Source organism: Ursus arctos, unplaced genomic scaffold (assembly GCF_023065955.2).
Source record: "Ursus arctos isolate Adak ecotype North America unplaced genomic scaffold, UrsArc2.0 scaffold_18, whole genome shotgun sequence".
NCBI classification, from domain to species: Eukaryota; Metazoa; Chordata; class Mammalia; order Carnivora; family Ursidae; genus Ursus; species Ursus arctos.
The window spans coordinates 23,896,231-23,921,772 of NW_026622852.1; the positions used below are offsets into that span (position 1 = coordinate 23,896,231).

General features: G+C 38.6%; 1 protein-coding gene across 5 annotated transcripts in view; it reads right to left on the minus strand.

Annotated features, from left to right (window-relative positions):
* Window positions 1-3,762: 3,762 nt before the first annotated feature.
* The window catches only part of APTX (aprataxin), a 45,636-nt gene continuing 23,856 nt past the window's right edge, over window positions 3,763-25,542 (minus strand). For 2 of the 5 annotated variants that reach the window (XR_007190940.2, XR_006410316.3), the window contains 2 exons: window positions 14,699-14,859; window positions 3,763-4,075 (listed from right to left, as the gene is read on the minus strand). The gene's annotated coding sequence lies outside the window, so the exon portion shown is untranslated. Of the gene's footprint in view, window positions 4,076-10,474; window positions 11,144-14,698; window positions 14,860-18,247; window positions 18,335-25,542 lie in introns of those variants that run through there. The other 3 variants (XR_006410315.3, XR_006410314.2, XM_044386863.2) reach the window with 3 other exon arrangements.

Below are 25,542 nucleotides of genomic sequence, written 5' to 3' on the forward strand. Positions count from 1 at the left end.
TCTCTCTCTCACTCTCTCTCTCTCTCAAATAAATAAAATCTTAAAAAAAAAAAGATGAAATGACAAACCCATAGAAAAGTAAGGCCTATCAGAACTGATACAGGAAGAAACCAAAAAAAAAATAAAATCCAAATAAAGCTGTTGCCATTAAAGACACTAAATCTTTCCACAGAAGAATCTCCAGATACAGTTAGTTTCACTGATGAATTCTTATATTTAAGGAAAAACAAACATCAGTACTAAGAAAACCTATCTCAGAAAAGACAATCTGTAAATAAGTGAATGTATCAAATTTACCAGTAAACAAGGTCAATATACAACAAAAATAAAATACCAAATATAAACTATTAGAAAATGAGACTTGAAAAATGACACAATAGTAACTCTCACCTTTCCCTTCCCCAGTGGAACTCAGATTCTTTTTTTTTTTTTTTTTTTTTTTTTTTTTTTTTTTTTACATAATCATCTGAAGCTGAATTTAAAACTTTAAAAGAAGTCATTTAAAAAAGTCTACAATTAAATGGCTGGATTCCCATTCATCCAACAAACATGAATACATGCATGTCTTCCTTTTAGACAGGCCTTCAGAACATCTCTCCTGGCATTCAGCTTCAAGGAAACCCAACATCCCAGGTGCCACAATAGTTCCAGGAATGTCTACCTGATTTCTGGGGAAGGAGACAGGAAGTTAAATCATGATACAAACCATGAGCTCGTCCTCAGTTTATTTTCAAAGGGAACCCTTGTTTTCAAGGGACACTGATTCTATAAGGAGACCTTCCTTGGGCCCAGCTGAAGAACTTCCCAAAAATGTAAGCAAAAGGGTAAAGGCCAGAGGCCAAGAAGCCTGGCTGGAAAGCTTCCAAATTTGATGGAAAGCCTGTTTTAAAGACTGTTAACACTTCTCTTCCACCACTTTACTGATGACTGGGAAAACGATTATGACAAATATAACAAAGGGTTATTAATGCCCTTAATATGTAAGGAACATAGAATTATCAATCCAAAAGAACTTTAAGACCTAAAATACAAATGGACAACAATCCTTAACAGAATTTACAGAAAAAAAATATTAATACAAGTGTCCAATAACCATCTCAAGAGTGTTTGGCTGGGGTAGAAATACAAAATTAAAATTGAGTTACCTGTCTTTGCCAAACTTACTAAAAGAGGTTTTTTTTAACAATTTTTTTTTTTTAAGTAAGATGGGCACCATCATTTCTACTGGAGGGTGTACTAATTTATCTTCAAAATCTATAGAAACTTAACAGATAGGAGAGAGATAATTCTATAACAAAGCCAATTAACCTAAGTGCTATAGAGAAACAAATGCTGTGGGGCTGGGGGGTTAATATGTCTTAGCCCACCTCATGTCTAAATAAGTTAAAATAGCTTTTACTTGAAATAAGTACTGTCCTCCAGCTATAACAAATAGAAAGACTACTATTTTCCTTTATGCTGTTGATCTGCCTGGATTTCTATCATGATTCAAGAATGACCTTGTAAGAGAGAGCTAAATCAGGCAAACTACAGTTAATCCTTGAACAAATAACACAGGTTTAAACTTCATGGGTCCACTTATATACGGATTCTTTTTCAATAAATACCATACAGTACTATAAATATATTTTCTCTTCCTTAGGACTTCCTTAATAACAACTTCTTTTCTCTAGCTTACTTTATTGTAAGATTTCAGTATATAATACATACATAACATACAAAACATGTATTAGTAGACTATTTATGTTATCAATAAGGCTTCTAATCAACAGTAGGCAATTAGTAGTTAAATTTTGGGGGAGTTAAAATTTATAGGCAGATTTTCGACTCCACAGGTTATTGGTGCCACAATCCCTGCATTGTTCAACGGTCAACTGTATCTTAGAAAAGGGTTTTTGTAGAACATATTTCAGCATTCAGACTGACACCATAGTCCCAATATGTCCCTCCAACACACACACACACACACACACACACACACACTCATATTCATACTTACACACATGCACACATACTTCCTATAACTTTTCCTTTATTTTCAGAACTTTTCAAAACATACCTCCTGTGAATCCTCTAACTTCGTTTCAGCTACTTTCTCTCTCTGCCAACTAGTTTTCCTCTATCTGTCCTTTACACACACATAAAGGGGGCGCCTGTTGTGGCTCAGTCAGTTAAGTGTCTGCCTTCTGCTCAGGTCATGGTCTCAGGGTTCCTGGATCAAATGTTGGGCTCCTTGCTGAGCGAGGGGTCTGCTTCTCCCTCTGCCCCTCCCCCCTGGCTCCTGTTCTCTCCCCCCACCCCCATCAAATAAATTAAATTAAATTAAATTAAAAATAAAATAAACACACTGAAAGGTCTGCATGCTTGGCTTTCTTCTCTTTAAGGTTTGTATCTTCTTGATAAGTAGTCTCAGATTCTACTATTGCTTCAAGAACTATCTCTACACTAACTTCCAAATCCATATCTCCAAACCTGCATGAGCTTTTTTCACCAATACTAGATCAATATTTCTTATATTAACTTCAAATATAACCTCTAAAATGGAATTTTACTTACTCCATCTCACCTACTTTTTGTCCTATATTTATTCACCCATTCATGCAGCAAATAGTTACCAAGCGCCAGCCATTATTAACCACTCATTCTTCCAAACTAGACATTTGAGAGCCAACCTTCATTCTTCTTAGCCCTTCTCCTGCTTGCATCAACTGTGTATCCTAACTCAGAGAGGTCTCTCAGACTGAGCCCATTTCTTCATCCCCACTAACACTTTAGCCGCATTCATTATAATCTCTCACTGGGATGCCTGCTGCTGCAACTTCCTATACATTTTCCCTGCTAGTGAAGTCAGTCCATTTTCCACACAGTTGGCAGAATTATCTTCCTAAAAATAAATCAGGTCAGGTCACTCCCTCTTCTGAAAAGCCTTCATAGCACATGGTGGTGGTGAGGTCCATGAACCAACTGCACTGGAATCATCTGGGGAACTCATTAAGCTGTCACTTCCTGAGCCCCAGACCTACTGCAACCATCTCCTTAGAGAGAAGGCCTAGGAATCCCCACTTTTAACAAGTTTCCCAGGTGATTCTTGTGCCCACTCACGGTGGAGACATGCTGGCCTGCAAGAGAGAATCCAAACTCCTTAGGCAGAAATACAAGGCCCTTCAACCTCTGGGCCCGACTGGTCTCAGTTCCCTCCATTCGATACTGTGTACGCTACACATCAGTCACACTGAACTTCTCACTTCTGTCCAGACAATTCAGGCCCTCCCATACCTCCATGCCTTTCTCTATACCCAACTCCTCTGCCTCCTTCTTCACGAGGCAAAACCTTGGTCTATCTTCTTCACTGAATCCTTCCCTGACCACCACCCCTTTCTCCATCAGAATTGTCTCTTCCTTCTTTGTTCTTCCGAAGCCCTTTCCTCATACCTTCACCGTGGCTAGACACTAGCACTGAAACAGTTTACCTGTTCATGTGCTGGTCTCCCAAATAGACTGTGACCTAATGGTATTATCTGGCAATTTAAAAAATCTTCATAAATGTCTAATGGGTTGATGAATTACTTGATTCACTAGGTCAATTAACTTATTTATCTAGTATTGATTTTGGCAGACTGACTGGAGGTCTCCCCAGCACTCTCTATCCCATTAGCCCACTATATTTGCCTTCAGAGCACTCATCACTACCCAACGTTACTTTATTTACTGACTTGTTTGTTGACCCTCTCTCTTCACTAAAAATCTCATGAAGACAGAGAATTTATTTTTCTTTTTTTTTATTTAAAGATTTTATTTATTTATTTGACAGAGAGAGAGACAGCCAGAGAGAGAGGGAACACAAGCAGGGGGAGTGGGAGAGGAAGAAGCAGGCTCCCAGTGGAAGAGCGTGATGTGGGGCTCGATCCCATAACGCCGGGATCACGCCCTGAGCCGAAGGCAGACGCTTAACGACTGAGCCACCCAGGTGCCCCAAGAATTTATTTTTCTTGTACACTTCATATCCATGGTGTCTGGAACACAGCATATGCACAATAAGTAAATGAATGGACAGATTCTTCTTAGTATGTAATACCTAAAAAAAAAATTCAGTGATTGCAAAATGATACGTATCCTATGATAAGAGATATATATAAAGAGAAATTATATAATTCATCATGTTTCTCTTTTTCTTAATTTCTAGGAAGCCCAATTCTAAATTTGTACTCAAGCTCAACAACTTAACTTAAATTGGGTTTCAATTATCTATTACATGCTCTTGATCATTTATCATTATTGTAACATCCTATAGAGCTAGCTATCTTTTATTTAAACCACCTTAATTCCTTGGTGTAGGCAGACTATAAAGATTAATGCACACATACTCATCTATTGATACATGGATGTTAATATGTATCAATAATGTTGATACATATTATTGTATGTATGTAAAAAAATATTGTTTCTCTAACATGACTAAGCTTCTTGAAAGCAAGCCCATGTATAATAGCCCTTCATATGTCCTCAAGCACATATCAAAGGGCAGAGCTTATTATATTTGCTCAGCAACATTCTTAACGTACCAATTTCTTTATTGATTGATAAAGAGCAAAACCACATTTTGGTTACAAGTGAATAAGCTAAGGTGTAGAGAAAATTGTCATCTCCCTTTCAAAAAGTGGACAAGGATTTGTTAGAAGTGAGAGAGCAGGAGTTATCTGCATAAACAAGAGAGCTTGACTTGGTGAGCTGGATAGGGAGGGTCCACAGGCACAGCTAAGCCTTACACAGAGTTTAGCAGGAGAAAATCTAGAAAGGTTGAAACATTCTCCAAGAAAATTCTCCTGGAAAAACTGGTGGAGACAGAGTGAATTAAGGGGGATAAAATAATTTGAGGATGTCTGAGGACAGCCTTAAAGAAAGGTGACCAAATCTTGCTCTAGAAATAATGAAGAACACTTGGCAGGGTGGATGGGGTTGAGAGGAGATGGGATAAATTGGGATTAAAGGAATGGGTGCAGTAGATGACTGTCATTAACACTGATTGAAGACTATAGGTGGGGACACTAAAGACATCACTTTCATCTACCTGTCGGCCCCAGACTAAGGCCAGAAGACAAGATAGAGAAAAAGAAAGGGAGAGCTAAGTTCTGATAGAAACCTGGCAGAACTGCCCCCTCACTGTTAATTCTTGACATTCAGCCAAAAGTCCAGCAGAGATGTTAAAGACTAGCACTAACCATGAAGGCCAGTGGCAGGAGTAGATGTTGGCATGGTGGATATAGCAGTTGTTCCCGCTGGCATCTTTCCAGCTGGCTGGGCCCTCCACATCTTCACAAAACTCTTCGGCAGTGGCCACAGTACTAGACAAGTGCAAGGTTTTGGATTTCTGTAGGTATTTCCCCACCCCCCTCATATGCCCCAATTCCACAATTTGCATTCCTCACACCGAGAGGGCTTTGAGGTACTCCTCTTTAAACAAGATGGACAAGCACAATCGAATAAAAGCAGTAAACATCCTCCATCAACAGCCTGTTTCATCACCCAGAGCCCTCTAATGGACACTTTGCTCAGACATTAATGTCTATATAGGGGCCCAGAAATAGCAAGGACAAAATGTGAAGTTTCCTCTGAAAATTGTGCTAAATGACTGCATGTTCATCAGAGTGACTTATATAATATGCCAGGGTCTTTGTAGGGGTTTTTTATGCTCTTGGAGTACAATTCTCCATTGCTGAGACATTTACCTATTCCCGAGCAAAGAACAGATGGTAAGGGCAGTTTCAACATGTGAGGGAGAGAACTTTTGCTCAAAGGACCTTTGCCCTAACATTGGACCAGACCTAGAACCAATAACATCTTTAAAACCCCTTGTGATTATTCATTAAGAGATGCATTATTAACCCCACTAAGAAATCAGGTTACACTGATGCAAGAACTGAGAGATCATTCATAAATCTAATAGGTATAGGGAGACCAAATGGAATACATTCACAATAAATCTTGGAAGAAATCATCCACTAACAGCTTCCTCTCCCCTCCAAAAGGCACACCCATATCCATACAAGATCCTCTCCATCCTCAACACGCATGTCATGCATACTTACCATGTTCCAAGCATGATGTTACAGCACCATATAAACCTCTCAACAGCCCTGCGAGGTAAATACAACTATTATCCTATTTCACAGATGAGGAAATCCATCAAGGTTAGGCCCTCACCTAGTTGATAGAGCCAGCATTTAGACCCAAGTATTCTGACTCAAGAGCTCCCACTCTCAGTCTCTAGGCTACACAGTCTCCCACAGGATGGCACAGGGCCATTGATTGAAATGTCAAAATGAGGCACATCATCCCATGCAACGGCCTCTGAAGAGAAAGAAATGGCTGCAACTCACTAGGGTGGATTTACACATTGGAGGCAGAGGACATGGGTCCTCTTGAAGCTCTGAGTATAATAACTCCGTATACAAGTGGTTTTGTTGGCTAAATTAAACCATGTTGTCAGATAAAATTATAGTAATGCAGTAATCACTTTCACTTTCATCTAGTTTATAATATATGAAGTTTCCTCCTAAAAAACAAACACTTTGAGCTTAAGAAAATACCTTCTAAATGATTTCTGAAGAGATGAAATAATTATGAAGACTCTGCCAATTGATCTCAATGCAGAGATAAGCTTGAACCAAAAATTTTAAGATCTGGGTCTCAAATTCTTGCAGAATACCACAGACACACAGACACACACACACGCACACACACATATATTTATCACATAAACATCAAACACATACACAAACTACACAAACAACACACACAAGCAAACACATACACACCACACACAATACACACCACTAACATACACATAACCCATACACCACATACATACCACACACTCCACTCACACAGCACAGCACACACTTATGCATCACAAAAAATACGCCACAAATAACACACATACACCACACACATATACATAACACATACATATCCAACACACAAACCACACACCCATCACATATACACGCGTATACCGCAAGACACCCATGCCATACAAACCACACACACAGCACAGACTCAACATATACACACAGCACACACACAAACAGTAAAGTTGTATGTGCTGCCTGTGCTTGTGATACTTATTTGTGGTGTGATATTTATTTATGATGAAATTCATTTTAAATTTAACGAGTACAGCTCTGTAGAGGCAATTGTTTTAAACTTGAGAATAAGTTAATTAAATGACAAGTTTAGTTAATTGTTATAGACAAAAATGCAGTTTATATTAGCAAAAAAAAAGTATGGGGCTTCAAAAAACATACTCTTAAGCCTACTAAATCACTGCAATTTTAAAATCTTGAATCTGCCATTAGTGGGGGAAAAGAAATCTATTTTGCAATCTGGCACATTCTTATGATGAGTTTCTTACTGTGACTCATGCCATAGATGCCTTGTGCAAATGTATAAGAAAATAACCAGACTGATATGTGAGAAGAATTTCAATGATGGGAGAAAAGCTGTTTGGGCGAACCAAGCCCTTCCCAGTCTTCCCAGCCCTTCCTGCCTTGGGGCTGCTCAGGCTGTACACAACACGCTGAAAAAAGAAAAGTATTCTTACAGAGTAGGGAAGAACTTCATAGGATACCAGTGGCGGGGCGGGGGGGGGGGGGGGAGAGAACTTCAAAGCTTGTCCTATGTCCACTGAAAAATACTCTTAAACCTAATAGCCTCTACTCTAGGTTTCTTCTCCTAATTCAAAATCTTACAGCTAAATGCGAGCAGCCTCAACTGCCTTCAAGCTTAAAGCTAGGGAGAGCGAATGAAAGTGAAGCAAAAGAAGGAAGTTGAAGCAGTTAGTTAATGGAAGATTAGGCTGAGTGGCTTCCTCCCTGAGTGGGCTTCTCAAGGTGGGGTTGGCAGAGAAGAGGGGGTGAAGAGCATAGGGATAAGGAAAGTGCAAGATCCACATAACTCAGAAGTTCTTGCCTAATTCTTTTTTTTTAATTTTATTATATTTAAATTAAATTAATTAACATATAATGTGTCATTATTTTCAGGTGTAGAGTTCAGTTATTCAATCAATGCATATAGTTCTTGCCTAATTCTTGACATAATATGTGCCAAATAAATTAATTAAGTCCACTTTGTTCATTGCCTTAGTGAGTTTGGTTTCCATTGCAATTTGGGGTTATCCATGACCATGTAACTATCTCACCCCATTACTTACTGCATTGTGTTTAAGTTTCAGGGGGCAAAACTGTCAAGAATTCTTTTATCTTTTTTTATCTACTAACATAAAAGAAATCAGGTGTATGTTTTTATCTAAATGTTGATTAAGATCACCCTTTAAGATCTTAAAGGTTTACTGTGACAATTTACAACAACGTTTGAGCCATTCATTAATCTTCTTAATAAAAACCACTATTAGGGGCACCTGGGTGGCTCAGTCGTTAAACGTCTGCCTTCGGCTCAGGGTGTGATCCCAGAGTCCTGGGACTGAGTCCCGAGTCAGGCTCCCTGCTCCGTTGGGGGCCTGCTTCTTCCTCTCCCACTCCCCCTGCTTGTGTTCCCTCTCTCACTGGCTGTCTCTCTCTCTGTCAAATGAATAAATAAAATCTTAAAAAAAAAAAAAACCACTACTAAAATCATATAATTTGTTTAACAATATTTCATAAGCGTTAGAGACAGTAAATTAAACAAAGGGTTTATTGTGCGCTACAGGAAAGGAAAAGATTTTTTAGTACTAGAAAAATTTTTGTCTTCTCCTTGGGTGTCAGAAGCTGCACAACAGTTAGTTCAATCAAAGCAAATGTATTTGTCTTGGAGACTTTCCCTGAACGTTCAAAATCTAGCTAACAAGTACTTTACTGATAAGTTGACTTCTGTTCTTAAAGTAAAAATTCATAATTCTGTTCTTATAATTTGTTTTCTTTCTAAAGAAGGATTTATGTGATTTTCTTCCATACTCCAGTTAACATAATTTGAAAATAACACATTTTCATGGTACAGATAATTTCCATGCTCTAATAATCCATTACAGAGCTTTAAACTTAGGGAACAATTTCCTTCATTTAACAAAATATACATATGCCTGGGGTACCTGGCTGGCTCAGTTAGTGGAGCTTGTGACTCTTGATCTTGGAGCTGTGGGTTCAAGCCCCATGTTGGGTGTAGAGATTACTTAAATATAAAAATCTTTCAAATAGGGGCACCTGGGTGGCTCAGTCGGTTAAGCGTCTGCCTTCAGCTCAGGTCATGATCTCAGGGTCCTGGCATTGAGCCCCTGTCATCTCCCTCTCCCTCTGCCTGTGCTCCCCCGCTTGTATCATCTCTCTCTCTCTGTGTCAAATAAATAAATAAAATGTTTTTTAAAAATCTTTAATACACACACAGACACACACCTGAATAGAAAAACAGAAAATAAGAAATTAAGCCCCTTATAAATACAGATATAAGTTTTAGGATCAAGACAGATCAAGATCAAGATAATATTACAGCTATTATTTAACAGTTTCTTGAATATTTTGGCAAATGGGGATAGTGAGAAGGCAACAAAAAGAAACAAATACAACTATCAGAAAGGAGAAAGAATTATCACATGAGAGTCTATCTAAAAACTTTAGGATATTGACTAATCAGAACTCATCAGAATATTCACTAAGGGGCTAGTTATGAAACAAATTACCCAAATTACTAAATTTCCTATATACTAGTGAAAAGTCAAAAATGTGATGAAAAATTTAAATCCTACTCCAACAGCAAAAGGATCTCTTTACATATAAAGAATAAGCACTATGAATAAACTTAAGAAATGTGGAGGATATACATTGAGAGAAAATTACAAAACTATGCCGTAAGACATAAAGGAAGATTTCAATCAGTTTCCAGGAAAGTTCAAGAGTTGTACAACTGAAGTCCATCCAGGCCCACTGAGACCCCACTTAAGGTCAAAGCCAGTGACTTTGTGTTACTCAAACCTAGAGAACTGGGCTTCTTTCAGGATCCTAGTCATCTGGACAATAGGGACCATGCCAAAAGGCATCACCTGGTCCATCTGTCCATGTTTTAGTGGTAATGAGACTTCACATACACACACACACACACACACACACACACACACACACACCAGTGGAGGTGAACTGTTTCCATAGGCTGCTTTCCTGGGGTAGGACTATGTTACTCTGTATTAGTGAGAGCAGTGTTTGCCACTATAAAGATAAACCCCATTTTCTCAACAGCTGAAGAAATGGAAATTACTTCCTTCCTTATTAAAAAGTCTAATCAACCTGGGATAAGGAGAAAGGACAGAAACCATGTTGGTGGGTACCCTGCCATCATCAATACAAATAAGAGGACTCCTATTTAATATGAGTTAATCAAAGAAACACTGATTTTTCTTTATAGACAAAAAAAAAAAACAAACAAACAAAAAAAACAAAAAAAACCTAGAGTTTCAACCTCAGTCAATCTCCTAGACAGAGCAACTTCCAGGAAAGTGTTGATGACTTTCCCCTTGGAAGACTTCTGCCTAGAAATCTGCTGGATACCATATTTTTTTAGACACCATATTAAACAGAGTTTCAAGAGCCCATCAAAGCCCTGGCAAGCTTATAATAACCAGAATCATTCTCTAACTTATACTAGAACTATGATGAAAATGTACTTACCTGAGAAAGAATTCTGGATAACTATACTGTGTTATAAAGGCTTTTCAGAATCTACTTCACTTTTTTAACAAAAACAGTGATCATTAAGTGTGTGAAACCAATATACATTTAGTAGGGTTTTGCCTCCTGTTGTATACCAAAGGGATCCCACAAGATACCCTCTGCCTAGCATTTTCTCCCTACCATGCATGAATCTCTATAATCACGCACATGGATGAAGGCATGAACTCCAGAGTACTCTCATTTAAATGAAAATACATTCACTGGAAAAATAATGCATTGGTTAACTCACCACAAAAATGCTGCTGCAGTTAACTGTACCACAAAAATGATGCTGCTGATTACCCCAAAACCAAGGAGCATGCAACAAGAATTATTTATTCTTATTCTCGTGTTCATAAATTTGCAGGTCTGCTGGGACAGCTCAGCCTTACACAGTGGGTTTGTGAGTTGGTTAGGGCAGCTCTGCTCCACATGTCATCATTCTTCTGAGACTAGAGAAGAACCCAGGATATGTTTTTGGCAACACAGAAGCACAGGAGGGCAAGCCAAAACATGTCAGCATATTTGAAGCCTTTGTTGTCATCATGTTTACTAACATCTCACTGCAAATCACATGACCCATCTGAACATCAGTGGGACAGAAAAATATACTCCATCTCTAGCAAGAGGAGCCACAAAGTTACCTGACAAAGGGCTGACATCCAGGGAGGGCTGAAGAATTGAGAACAATAATGCAATCTTCCAAAGGTAACATGAATTCACTTTTAACCAATAATACAGTAATATTTCAGGGTGCTTGGCTGGCTCAGCCAGTACAGCATGAGACTCTTGACCTTGGGACTGTGGGTTCAAGCCCCACATTGGGTGTAGAGATTACTTTAAAATCTTATTTAAAAAATTATACAGTAACATTTCTGTTTTCATACTTATCTAGTCATAAATGCAGGACACTAAGGAAACAGAAGGGAGAAAGTAGGATCTAGAAATGTATCACATTTCTGGGAGGGAGGAAGGGCCAGGGGAGGTACCACAGTGGAGGTCCTTGGAAGAAAAAATAATAAAGCAGACACCCTCATGAATGAAATTCACTGATAAAAATTAAGAAATGAAGAAAAACAAGACATGACAGTAGGAAGACATAGGTACATGGAGGGTAAAAGAAAAATCCTAGAGAAAGACAAGTTTTTTTTAAAAACTGCAGAGAGAAATGAAACCGTTCAAGTGTAATTTTTTCTCTTTTTGAAACTGGCATTCCTTGTATGGCCATCCTTAATCCATTACTTATGGCTTGTGATTTATAATCTGAGGTTGTGATTTATAATCTGTAAGAATCTCTCTACAACAATCCTCTCTACAAGGATTTGTAGAGCAGGGGCGCCTGGGTGGCTCAGTCATTAAGCATCTGCCTTCGGCTCAGGGTGTGATCCCAGAGTCCTGGGATTGAGCCCCACATCAGCTCCTCTGCTGGGAGCCTGCTTCTTCCTCTCCCACTCCCCCTGCTTGTGTTCCCTCTCTCGCTGGCTGTCTCTCTCTCTGTCAAATAAATAAATAAAACCTTTAAAAAAAAAAAAAAAGGATTTGTAGAGCAGTTTGTAGTTTGTGTGTGTACACAGAATTTTTCTTTCAAACCAGGCAGATCAGAAACTTCCTAGAATTTAAACCTTGAACACAGGGACACAAAACTGAAAATGATTAATGTGGGTTAATCCCACATTCCTGAAGATGCTGTCTAGTGATTACTACTTCCCAGGTTCTCAGAATTGCTCTATACTTCTGACCCACCCCTCTGAAACCCCCTGTTCACATTTCCTTCAACTCTGTGAACCACCCTTTCATCCTACCAATAAATATAGTTTTTGCTCCAATGAGTAAAAATTTATTTCTGTTGCTTTCAATCAAAGAACTGTCTCAGGTACAGGTCCCTTTCCCATTTTCTATCCTCCAAGGAAATGAGAGAGAGAAAGAAAGAAAGAGAGAGAGAGAGAATGCTAAAGATGTCTTAAAGCAAATAACAAGGCATGCCATCACTCAAGAATCCAGTATCTAAAATCATTTCATGAAAATGACTGTTACCATGGCAACCTTTCAGTGTGCATTCAGTGACTTTATGTGCATTCATTAACATTTTAATGTAAACCAAACTGTATTGGCTTATTTGGCCTTGATTCCTTTTTAAATATAGATTGTTTTGTCTCATAAACGTTATCAGAGCTTCTACTCAAGATGGCTGACTAAACAAGTAAATTTACTTTACCCCTAAATTCTATTGAAATGACACTGTAAAGGAAAGCTCTTCATGTTTATCTCCCACCACCGCCATTCCACACATACACACATACACACACACACATGCACACACGCACACACATGAATACACACATACACGCACTCATAAAATCCACTAGAGTCCCAGCTCCTGTCATTGGAATCTGTTCTGACTATCCAACATGGTCAAAAAGGTTAATATCCCTCCCACTAGTTGATAAATTAAATATAATCAAAGTCTAAATCCTGAGATTTTTTATTAGACTCTGACAAGTTGAATAGGAAGTTCATCGGGAAAAGTGACTATAGACAAGCCAATAAAACGTTCAAGAACACTGATCAGACAGGCCATGACCATAGAGCAAGTCAAAGTGGGTAGCAGCAAAGTAGCCCAAAGAGCCTAGGGAGATAGAGCCCTACGGAGAGGTGTGCCTATTTCTCAACCTGCTGAACCACACCCCAGCACGTCATCATCTGCATCCAGTACAAGTTCAGCCAGAACTTTAGGCAGCAAACGGTTTCCAAGGCGATATGAAACGATGCGCACCATGTAACATTCATGTGCTACCTGATTCTGAGATTCAACAGCTCACTGACTCAGAGAAGAGCTTTGCTTTTCCTGAAGAAACAAGTCAGGCAATCAAAGAAGATAAATAAAAGGAAATAAAGAGGTGAGTCCACATACACTGAGATCAACAATTGTTTTTACATCTTCAGAGAACTTAAGGAAAATTTTTAAATGTAGTGATAAAGAGAAATCGATTTTATACACACACAGGATCCAAAGGATTAAAAGGATGAAGCACAAAGACCAAGTCAACTAAAAGCAGCAATCCTTCCAATGCCAGCATCCCACACAATGCAAGACCTAGAAGGGGTGACACTAGGCAGCAGAGAAATGGGAGGGTGTTGAGTACGAAAAGGACCAAGATTCTACAGTGAAGAAAACAGAGATCATCTGTCTCATCCTCACAGGAGCGTCCAACAAGCTCGGCTAGGTGAAATGGAAGTAGAGAAGAGAAAGGAGGAGGAATGGGGAGGAAAAAAAGAAAAAGAATGAAGAATAAAGAAATTCTGCAAAACTATGGTAACTAAAATTGAGGTGTGAGTTTAGTAAGAAAACTGGAATAGGGAGCCCATAACAGACTTGCGTACGTAGTAAAATTTAGTTCACCATAAATGTGGTGCTTCAAGTGAATGAGAATGAATGCTAGTTTAAAATGAGTTGGAGTTAATTAAATAAAATTTGAAAAAATAAAGATAGACCCCTATGTCACACTAGACCAAAATTTAAATACCAGATATAATGAAGACCTAAAGTAAAAAAAAACCAAAGTATAAAAGTACCAAAAGAAAATATGAGAACATATGGGTAAGGAAGGTCTACTTAACCAAAATGTGAAATCCAGAAACAAGGAATTTTTTTTACAAAAGGAATGCATGTTTCGGCTACCTAATAATTTTAACCTCTGTATCATGAAAGATAGCATAAACAAAATTAAAAGATTAAAAGATCTAAATTTGTAAAATATTTGCAATGTAAGTAAAAAATAAGAAAGAGAAAGGCAACTCAGTTTTTTTCATATGCAAAAGAACGTTGGCAGACTGTAGAGACTGTTCAATATCTCCAATTTTCATTCTGTGCTGCTTCTGTAATAATAAAAATTTTAATTGGACATGGATTTGCCCAAAATAAAGGTTGTATTTCACAGCCTCCCTTAAAGCTTGGTCACCTGTGGCTTGTGACTGAATTCTGGCCATGGTAATACAAAAAGACTCACGGAGGAGATTCCAGGAAACTTCTTCAGAGAGCGATATGTGAGTCCTTAATTCCCTTCTTCATCTTTTCCTCCATCCTCCTGCCCAGAACACAGATGCTTCCATCTTAGACTTGAGGTCAAGGTGAGGAGTTGGATTTGAACAGAAAGGAGTTCCCTTTATCCTGTGGAAGAAAGTCAAGAATGGTATGCATGTGGATAAGTGGCAGTGAGGGGATAGAAAGTTGAGCAAGATAATGCTTCACAGCCTCATTTTGTTTGATGAAGCAGGAGAAAACCTACCTAAGAGTAAGGGAAGTGAGAACTTAAGGAGAGTGGTTTTAACACAGCACTATTGCTGAAGACAATGAAGAAGGAACCTGAAAACAGCAATGCCACAGAATGAAAGGAGAGCCCAGCAAGAAATTAAGGCCATAAATGTGTAGTGGAACGAATTTGCAAGGTTTATTATAAGGTCTACTGATTTTTTCCCCCTAACCTTGATTAGCTCATCTTTTTTTTAAGATTTTTATTTATTTATTTATTTATTTATTTATTTATTTATTCATGTATTTATTCATTTATTTGAGAGAATGCACATGCATGCAGTGAAGCAGAGGGAGAGGGACAAGCAGACTCTGTGCTAAGCATGGAGCCCAACACGGGGCTTGATCTCACAATTCTGAGATCGTGACCTGAGCAGAAATCAAGAGCTGGAGGCTTAACCGACTAAGCCACCCAGGTGCCCCTGATCAGTAATGTGAAAATAGGAGCAAAGAAAGGAAATGGGCATCAAACTAGGGTTGGGACATAGTACAGTGGGTTTGGCATAGAAGTAAAAGGGGTATTTGTGGGAGAATATTTTAGATGATCAAACATGAGGTTCATGGAGAAGAAAGCAAGCCTAAGATGGGGCTACTAAACTGGGAGGAAGTGGAAGGACCAAGGAATTTAAAATCTAGACAATGGTAAAAAAGAGTGAAACTGAAGACAGAGGGGAAATGAAGCTATGGAAAAGGTGGAGGCTGGAGTCAGATATCAGGATACTTGAGTTTTACTTGAATATTCTAAAATGAAGATGTTCTAGAAGAAGACAAGTTTCAGAATATGACCATGCAAAAGACAGGAAAAGTGTAACACAGTGGTAAGGAGCATGGACTTTGAGTCAGGAAGAATTTCTGTTACTAGTTTTATTATATATCTTCATTTACCTTTGGTTTCTTCAGCACACCTGTTCATTAGACTGTTGTGAGGATTAAAAGAAATTTTAATTTCTTTGGACTAAAGAGCTTTGTTCAGTGCCCAGCACATACTAAGCTCTCAATAACTGATAGTTAAAAAAAAAAAAAAAAGGAGGGGCGCCTGGGTGGCACAGCGGTTGAGCGTCTGCCTTCGGCTCAGGGCGTGATCCCAGCGTTATGGGATCGAGCCCCACATCAGGCTCCTCCGCTATGAGCCTGCTTCTTCCTCTCCCACTCCCCCTGCTTGTGTTCCCTCTCTCGCTGGCTGTCTCTATCTCTGTCAAATAAATAAATAAAATCTTTAAAAAAAAAAAAAAGGAGAAAAAACACATACATGCCCTATTATTCTGTCTACCACTACTTAAGATGCACAACACAGGGGCACCTGGGTGGCTCAGTCAGTTAAGTGTCTGACTCCTGGTTTCAACTCAGGTCATGATCTCAGAGTCCTGAGATCAAGCCTGGCATCCAGCTCTGTGCTCAGCATGGAGTCTGCTTGAGATTCTTTCCCCCTCCCACTCCATCCCCCTCTGCTCCTCCCCACCCACCCACTTGTGCACTCACGCTCTCTCCCAAATAAATAAATAAATAAATAAAATCCTTAAAAAAAAAAAAAGAAGATGCACAACACATCATTGGGTGGAAAAATGTAATACCTGTAATACTGATGCTAATTTTGCCTATGGGCAGCAAACTTTTCAAATTGTACGCAAATGCCTAATAAGAACAAGTGAAAAGCCTAATGCGGTTATATGCTCTTCCTTTCCCTTGATTGTAAACGTCTAAGGAAAAAAAAGAATGTCTAAGAAAGTGAGTACACACAATAGTGACTGGTATTCCAGCAATTAACAATTAACTGTCAGCAATTACAGCAAAAATTCAACCCCATCAACTAAGCCAACATTTTGAAAAGAGGAAAGAAAATTTTTAAATGAAAGATATTTTAAATGAAAAAGAACCTACTTCCAGATAACAAGTAAAAAATAATCGTAAGTAAACAAACCAAAGAGCCAGTGTGCTTAGAGTTAGCAGGATTATTCTTGGTAAAGCTGGAAAGGACTTCAGAGTTGCCCAGTGCAGTCAACATGTTCACTGTCAGAAAGCTTTCCCTACTCCATATGCCCTTATCACTCCTCCCTCCCTCTTTAAATTATCACCTGAAGTGTGGGAAATGTATACCTGTACAGGTATAAATAAACCAATTCAGCAGAAGCCCTTACAGTGCAGTTGGAGAACAGGTATAACCCAGGTCATGGGCTAAAGGAATGACTGCAGACTTGTTATCTGTTAGTTATGTTTGAGGGTATATGGTTTGTTCTGTGATAATACCAAAATCCATTTAACTCAAATGGCTTTAGACCACACAGCTATAGGGGAATACCTGCTGTTCTGTGCCTAGCACATAGTAGATACTCAACAAATATTAAGATCCATTTGTTTATTTATGTAGCCAACATTTATTGAGTCCCTAATATGTCCCAAACATTATTCTAGACATCAGAAATAGAGCAAACACATTTTTAAATGTATGTATTTTGGTGTTGTATTATGAAAGTAATATATGATATTGCAAAAAGTAAAACAATACAAAGACATATCAAAATTTTCTTTGTGGTCAAATATGGGATCAACTATTTTAAGTGTTCCATGGGCATATGGGGAAAAAAGTGTTTCTTCTCTATTCAAAGGAAGTAAGGTCTTTCTCCTTTTTTTCCCCAAGATTTTATTTATTTACTTGTCAGAGAGAGAGAGGGAGAGAGCACAAGCAGGAAAAGTGGCAGGAGAGAGAAGCAGGCTCCCTGCTGAGCAAGGAGCCCAATGCAGGACTCGATCCCAGGACCCTGTGATCACAACCCTCATGAGCCGAAGGCAAATGCTTAACCCACTGAGCCACCCAGGTATCCCGTAAGGTCTTCCTCCTATATTCAAGAGTGCATGTGCACACATGGGTGTATGAGCACATGTGCACAAAATTTACTTATTACATTGTTCAATTCCTATATGTCCTTACTTATTTTTTTAACTACTGGAGATGTCCAATTTTATTACGCACATACTAAAATCTATTATAATCATTTTATTAATCTCACTAGTCAATGAAAATTAAGATTAAAGAATCATACAACAATGAATTGAGATGCAAGAGCTAAAGTAATCCCCTTTGTTAAATACCACATGAATCAGAAAAACATTAAATGAATTATTAATAGAATGTCTATAGCTAAATACATTGTGGATTAAATGATAAGACTTTTTTCCTCACAAAAATCTTTTTTCTGTTGATGTCAAATTAAATACCTCAAACACAAGAACTACATATCAGATCATTTACCTCTTCTGTGAGTCATAATTATTCCCGTTGGCTCATTTTTAATGTTGGCTCCTGTATGGTTGAAAATGACTGTGCAATTAGGTAATTCTGTTAAAAGGACAAAAATTAGGTTTTTCTCTCAAGCAACAGAAGCCATATGAATTCAGTGATGAGAAACTAAAAAGCAATTCAGAAACACTTTAAATATAATACAAAGTCCTATTAGGCTAGCCCACAAACATGATTATGAGCAAAGAACCTGCCTGCACTGTTCACCTTTAAAGGTCCTTTGCTTTTCTTTTGGACAACTCCTCTTCAGGTTTTAAATAAGGAGAGATAATGTGCAAAATACAATTGTGTTATGTGTACAGAGTAGCCCCATCCAGAAAGCAATGAGCCACAGAAGGAGATGCCCTGCTGACCATCTTTGCCATTAGGCACATTGGTTTAAAGCCTCAGAGGTTTTGTGAGGATAGAACAGAGAGAAAACCTTCCCATAAGAAAGAACTCAGAGGGTGGATACTATGAAAATGACAAGTGTCTATAATTATACAAAATGTTCACTTTTCATATAGGCACAACAAATGAGTTCATCTGTACCTGGCCAAATGACAGGGAGTTTAATCTTGAAGTTGACCATAGCTCTAAACACTTGTGAAGTGAATTCACCTAAAATCTTCACTTATCAGATTATTGTCCCACTTTAAAACTTAATAGTTTATTAATTAATGTAGAAACTACTGCTGCAAGCTCTTATCTTTAGAAGAGGGACTAAGTTATTTTTCTTGAAATTCTTCTGCATTAAAAACTTGTTTTTGTCAAGGACGTCTTATTTGGTCCTAGGGTATATTTGGCATCTACCAAAATGAATCTTTTCTTAAGACTGCTCATTGTTGTATAGCTCCTTATGTCAGCAAACAAGAGTCCCTATGAGTAGATTGAACCAATTCCACCATTAAGTTTCCTTTGAAAACAGCTCTTAGCCATAATCATCATAGTTATTTAGTGACCATCCACCAAGTGCTCTACCCTCATTATTTCATTTAATACTCTCAGTAACCCTGCAGGGTAGATGGTATTACAGCTGCTTTTATGAAGGGAACTAAAGAAAGAATAACATAACGTGTCCCAGGCAACCGAGTTACTGCCTTCACCTCAGCCAGGCTTGGTCATTCTCAATTTGCCTGCTAACACACCTTGACTAAAATTCAAGGCTCAGGAATCAGTTTAAGGGAGATGTAATATGTGGATACAGGAGGGGGCACCTGGACGTGAGGGAAGAGCTCTGTCTTCTGATTATCCAGTCCCCCACCCCCACCTTAATCTGTGTCAGAACCATGCGGAGTTGTAGATTCCGCAGCCAAAGTGAAACTAAAGCCACCTACCCCATAGCCTTACTGCCAAGGCTGGTGACTGGTACAAATGGAACCTCAGTACAGTTTATTTAGTGCCTCTATACCCAGCAGACCATATTACCTAGGCCCCAGCAGAAATGGGGGAAAAAATCTCATCTTGAAGGGACCAGTTTCTGTTTCTCATGGCAAACCTAGCATGGGAATTCCTTTTGTCCCAAAGACCTCCCTCACTGCTCACCCACATGCCTTGGCAGCCTGACGCTCTCTATGCCCATCTCCCTTTCACAAATGAGTTGCCATCTTTTTCTTAAAAAGTAGATGCCACTCTGGTGTTCCTGACACCACCAGTAACCAAAAAGCAAACTCTGCCATTATAGAACACTGTGCTCAGCAGGTCAGCCAGGATCCTGGAAATGCAAACTGGAGTTTCAAAAAGATGAGAAGATTCCTGGAGGATTTCGTGGTGTTTTGGAGAGTGCCTCTGGGCAGATCGCACACTGTGACAAGTTCTTTCCAAATTTTGACAATTCACTCACACCTCCTACAAAGAACTGACTTTTCACACTTAACTATCCATGGTAGCTGCCCTTGTTCATTTTCCCCCAAATCTTGAAAAGAGTTTGGGATTATGATACCAAGACAAACGTTCCCATTCCATGGTGCCTGTGAACTGACAAGCAGGCACAGACAGGAGGTAAGGGAACTCCACTGACGGTTACACTGGAGTTGGAAACGGTTTGGCACATCCAGCCCAGGGAATGCATCCCACCCCTCCCACCCCACAGGTATCAGAGGAAGAAAAACAAATAGTTGGACAGGAAGTAGAAGTCTCATACTGTAGTCGAAATTGCATGGCCTTCTGCTAGTTGAAATTGCATGGCCTTCTGCTAGCAGTTTGATGCTTTTCCCTCGAAATTCTTTTCTTTAATCAAAGATTCTCATTACAGGGAAGGAGAAATTGGGAGAGAAGGAAGAAAGAGAAACTTCATATAAAAAAATTACCCCATCAGGTAATGCTTAAAAATCCTTTAACTAGATATTCACATGAAAACAATAATAAATGAATCTAGACACAGACTTTACACCTTTCACAAAAAAATTAATTCAAAGCAGATCATAGACCTAAACATAAAATACAGAACTATAAAACTCCTAGAAGACAACATGAGATAAAATCTAGGTGACCTTGGGTTTGGTGATGACTTTATAATACCAAAGGCATAATCCATGGGGAAAAAAAAGTTGCACTTCATTAAAACTAAAAATCCTTTAACTGGGGACAAATTTGTTGTACAAATAAAGTTGAAATGCAAATTCCTATCTTGAAAAGATAATGTTGAAGTTTAAAATCATACTAAATAGGGGAGCCTGGGTGGCTCAGTTGGTTAAGCATCTGACTCTTGGTCTCAGCTCAAGTCTTGATCTCAGGGTCATGAGTTCAAGCCCCACACTGGGTCCCATGCTGGGCATGGAGAATACTAAATAAATAAATAAATAAATAAATAAATAAAATCGTACTGAATATAAAAGACTAATGGGGGCACCTGTCTGGTTCAGTTGGTAGAGCATTATGACTCTTGATCTAGGCATTATGAGTTTGAGCCCCATGCTGGGTGTACGGATTACTTACTTAAATTTTTAAATAAACAAATAAAATAAAAGACTAATGGCAGATCCTTGCCCGGGTCATATTGTTTCATGGTTGTGGTGCAGGTAAGGAGAAAAGAGATGAGAACACCCTAACACAATTACTCATTCATAAGAAAATAGGAAGAAAAAAGTATTCGTGAAACATATAATGAACAAAACCTTATCCTAGGGATAACATGTCATTTCCACTTCACTATCTTGAACATATGCCTTTTCTGAAAGACATAAGGAAACCTCATGGTTCAGGTGTTGAAATCAGATTAAATATTTCCTTGTTATCAACAGCCAAGGCCACCTCCATAAGTCTCTGGTTCAACCCAGCATTCAATTCACAGTCTCACATATTTTCGCTATTTTAAAAATTCAATTAATAAAAAGAAAAGAGATGTTTTAATATTAATGTATAAGAACTCAGTATTTGACTCAAAAAATTAGGAAAAAATAAAGAGAAAAGAAATAAGGCAAAAACATTATTTAAAAAATCACAAAAGTAAAAAATCCAAGAATTACTCTTTCGAAAAATAACAATAAATTCAAGGAAACATCTAGCAAATGTAATCAAGAAAAGAAATACACAATGCAAAACATGAGAAATGAAATTAAGAACAGAATTCAAAATTTCAAAAAAAAAAAGTGAAGTATATAATCTTTGCTCACATCTATCAAAAACCATTAAGGAGATCCAGTTCCTATCCAGACAGAAAAACCCTTCTCCAAATTCCCCTTTTCTCTTCTGCAGTTTTCCAGACCACTCCAAAGCTCCCACTTCCCAAATGCCTCAAAGTCTTCTCCAAATGTTTATCTCATGTATCGTTTTTCATATTTTTCCACCCCCCTACCATGTAGGGTTATCATGTGGAAGTCAGATCACCTTTCCCATTACTTGAATTCTCTACCACAAAGAATATCCTGGGAACTGATCCAGCAAGCCAAACTCCTAACCATTCTCCCCCTGATTTGCAGGTCTCATTTGCTCCCCATTCTTCTCCTGGTACTTTATATTAGAAGTCTGGGTTCCAGGCCACAAAGCTTTCACACATAAATCAATCTATAGAACTCACCCCCATCTCCATCCATCAAAAATGTTTCCTGCAGTCCAACCAACATCGAAAGAGTAGCCCTCAGGGGTGCCTGGGTAGCTCAGTTGGTTAAGTGTCTCCCTTCAGCTCAGGTCATGATCCCAGGATCCTGGGACTGAGCCCTGCATCAGGCTCCCTGCTCAGTGGGGAGCCTGCTTCTCCCTCTCCCACCTGCTTGTGTTCTCCATCTCGCTATCTCTCTCTCTAATAAACAAATGAAAGAAAGAAAGAAAGAAAGAAAGAAAGAAAGAAAGAAAGAAAGAAAGAAAGAAAGAAACCCTCAAGATCCAGGAGATTCATTCCAAGAACTCAAGGATGGTTCAATATTGGAATTTAATAGAACATGCCACATCAACATAACACTCAAGAGAAATTATGGGACCTAAGTGACTGCTGAAAGACATTTGCAAATACAATTAGGAAGTTGCTAGGACAACAATTTTGAACAAAATGTAGTGGATGTCTCCGTGAAAGAGACACAGATTAAGGCTGGGAGCAAACAGAGAAAATCTACTTTTCTAGATCTAGTAACAGCGAAATCAGATCCAAAATTTGAATTACCTTCATTTGTGTCACCCTTAGGCCCAACTGAACCTGTTATGGCTTGGAATTTGGCCTTGCAGGATGTCTTTCTGCCTCTAAAGGGCTGGAGAACTGATATGACTTGTTAAAATTATTAGCCATTTTTTGTTTTATCAGCTATTAATATAAGTAACTGAATATTGACTGCATTTCCTTGTGATCTATTACTTTAAATATAAAATCTGGGGTTTTTTCACATTCGCAAATATATATTCACTGTAGCTAATTAGAAATCTACACAATATAACAAAATTTAAATTACTTACCTTCTCACCATCCAAAGCCAACCACTAATTAACATTTTAGTATATTTTCTCCAACATGAATTTGGGAATATAAACACACTTGGTGTTTAATAAGGACATAAGCTTGTCACTGATGTTGTAACAATCATTTCTGTGTCCCAAACCCCTCAATGGGACATCAGAGGCTACTAGACTAAAAAGAGTTTTAACAGAGTCTCAGGGCAAGAGATTAAACATTTATCTACCCAAAGCACCAAGGGCATTAGATGCCCTCCCATGGTAATAGAGTGACTTTCTCTGTGTGGTTTGGAAAAAAAGCCCTACCAGATGGTTCAAAATAATCAGGGCCTACGGAATGCATGCCAGTTAAGAACCTCTGTCCTAGGAAATTCATGGATAATTGATTTGTTGAAAATGTTTGGAGAGAGGGTACATAGCTTTCACCAAATTCTCTGAATCTGTGACTCCTTCAAAATGTCAGAAGTCCTGGCTTGTAAAATTGTTTCCAACTCTAATATTCTGGCATTATTTGAGGCTGGGGCATTTATTCTGCCTGCTTAGAAGCTGAAGTCTTAGAAGAGCTGGAGGACGGAAGTGAAGCTGGGTTCATATATCACAAGGAGGTTTTGAGGGAAGCTGACCCATGGAAAATGCACACATACCCCTTTGCCGTCTCTCGTATCATTTGTCTTGCTTTCACAGTGCTTTCTCTAACATCGAACCATCAGAGACTTAATAACTATGTTAATGTAAAAATAGCACCACTTTTCAAGGATATGCCCAGAAATGTCTGCTCCCAGTACTACTCCCAGTTATACTTGTGATGAGAACAAGAGTTACTAATCTTGGGGTCAAATTAAGAAATGGGAGGAAATGAGCTATCATATTTTCAAGGCCTACCATGCATTTGACATACTTCAACACCCTCATCTGATAAATTTCAGACTCAGCTCTCAACCCTGGCTAACTTCAGAGCCAAACAGCCTCCCCTTAACAATCATGTGTTTTGTATTCTTACCTATACCCTGGTTTTCTCTCAAACTTCTATCTTGATTAGGACATCAGTTAAACACACATAAGCCTTATTTTAAAAAAAACTTACATATTTTATTTTGAAGCATTGATTCTGAAACATAAAAGAATTGTGTGAAACTAAGTTTTGGATTAGAAAACAGATTAATAATTTATTGTTCAAATGCTGCCATCTGGTGGCCAAAGATAGTAACCAAAAAAACAGACCTCTGCTTGAAAAGATAGGGAAAACCCCAACAGCCCTAATCACCTGGTTTGCTAGCAAAGATTAAAATCTGGACTGTTAGGTAGGAAAATATTATCTAGAACATTACATGAGAAAATATTAACCTGTTTATGTTCCCCTAATTCTGATCCATATGAGATACTCTGTCCATAAACAATGGCAACAAGAGGTTTATTAAAATGTTTCTAAAAGCCAAAGATGCAGCCTCACCAAACGCACTTGACAGTTAAATTCAGCTGCAACCGAGAGTTCTGTTTTCTTTATGCTTTCAATGAAACACGAGGTTTCATTCACTCAATAAAATATTATTGGGATCCTATTATGTTCCAGGTATGCTGAATTGCATTGAGTACTTGATGGAGAACCAAAAAACAGCATCTGTTCTAAAGAACTTCATGGTCTGGTGAAAAAAAATGGGTCCCCAGCCTATAAGGTTTGGCATCTGTACAGTACCTTGGCCTCAGCCTCAGAGGTAAGTATAGGCTAAAAGCTCCTGCTTGCAGGGTGCACCTTTTTCTCGTTCACATTATCAGGACTTACAGTCTATCAGCTTCTCAGACAGATAATTCAGATAAGTATACCTAATAGGGTCTCTTCCCTAATGCCTGACCAGCCGGAGGGATCACTTTTAGTATTTGACCTATTTCCTACCCTTGCTCTGTCATGAACATTTTCTCTTTCCCGGGTTCTTGAAAGCAAAAATAAGTTTCTGTTCCCTAGTCACTTGACAATTCTCTAGGTATTTAGTAACCTACAGAATAATTGTGATAGTGAAATTGCTGTCCATAGTGGATAAGAATCCAGCTGCTCAACTGGCTTTTCAGGCATCCTTCCAAGTCCTCTCCTCTGCCCTAGCCCTGACCTCCTATCTCCAGAATCCAGCCAAGGAAAGAGCAGCAAAGGCTAACGGTCTACTGGTGCACCACGACATGGAGATGCCCTAGGACCCTGGCAACTCCAACCAGCATTTTAAGAGTATTTCCCATAGTTTCTGGGGAAATTTCTACCAAAAGGCCCTAGGCCAGTAACTAATCATTAAATTTGGAAATATAATCCAATTTTTCTTCCAGTCAAGGCAAACAATACAGGTCAGTAGTGGGGGCAGTGGATTGTGTCAACTTCTCAACTTGTAGCTGCCATAAGTCCA